This window comes from Moschus berezovskii, chromosome 1, assembly GCF_049115385.1.
Source record: "Moschus berezovskii isolate FMDL1 chromosome 1, NW_MosBer_1.0, whole genome shotgun sequence".
Classification (NCBI taxonomy): domain Eukaryota; kingdom Metazoa; phylum Chordata; class Mammalia; order Artiodactyla; family Moschidae; genus Moschus; species Moschus berezovskii.
Window position 1 is genome coordinate 140,033,050 of NC_142460.1, and position 1,243 is coordinate 140,034,292.

A 1,243-nucleotide genomic window follows, 5' to 3' on the forward strand; every position below is an offset into this window, starting at 1 on the left:
CTTTTAGATTTTTTGGTGAAGTTTAAATGAGTTGGGCTTCCCTTGTGTTTCAGCTGGTAAAGAATCCGCTTGCAATGCGGGCGACCTGGGTTCGATCCCTGGGTTGGGAAGATCCCCTGGAGAAGGGAAAGACTACCCACTCCAGTACTCTGACCTGGAGAATTCCATGGACTATGCAGTGCAGGGAGTCACAAAGAGTCGGACACGACTGAGCGATTTTCACTTTCACTTAAATGAGTTGGTACTTGTAAAATGCTTATAATAATATATCCAGTGTAAACCCTGTTGTTATTATAAGAAGTTATTTCCTTAAACCGGCAAAAATCCTCAAATTTTGCTTCATAGGAACAATGTGGAAAGCTTGTTAACACACAGACCCTAGGCCCCATCCCTGAAGTTTCTGATTCTGTGGGTCTGGGATGGAGCCTAAGCATTTACGTTTTGTTAACAGTGTCTACGATCATGCTGACGCTGCTGGTCCCAAAACCCTCAGAAGAAAAACAGCATTTAAACCCAGTGCGCTGGTAATCCCTTTCAACAAGAAAGGTTTCTCCAAAATTGGCCCACAAAAATCAAACTGCAGGTATCAAAGGTTATCATCGCTACCTCTCAGCCTTCAGACCTAACTCTGGGGATCCTCAGACTTGAGAAGAGCTCACAGTGATTAAAGCCAAGTCCTTACACTCAACAGGTGGAGGAGATAAACGTGGGTGAGGTCCCGCGGCTGAAACTGCCCTGCGCTCCAGTCAATTTGAATGCGCCTGAGAAATCCTGGGAATTAGAAAAAAGCGGAGGAAACGAGAAGCGAGCAGGCATCCGTGCGTTCTCAAAAACAGAACTGGGTGGTCGTTTATTATCTGTGTGCCGCCGAGCCTCGGCTCAGTCCCCAGACACGCAAGTCAGCGTCGCCCCGCCCCGCCTTCCCGTCCTCAGCTCCGGACGGTGCCTTCGCCCCGGGCAGCTGAACGCAGGAAACGCCCGCGGCGGGAGCCCCTGGGTCACCTGGGCGGAGAGGTGAGCGGCTCCGTCAGTCCTTTGCTGGGAACAGGAGAGGACCGATGCCCGCGCCAGCGAGGGGCTTGGCATGGGAATGCAGCTAGTCCTCTGCCCCAGTCTGGGCAGGACGAGCCGCGAGGGAGGGGTGAGGGTGGGGAGGGGTGGAGCAAGGGCCGATGAGGAAAGGAATTAAAGCCAAAAAAAAAAAAAAAATCACCTCTTCAGTGACTGCTGCCGGACAAAAGAC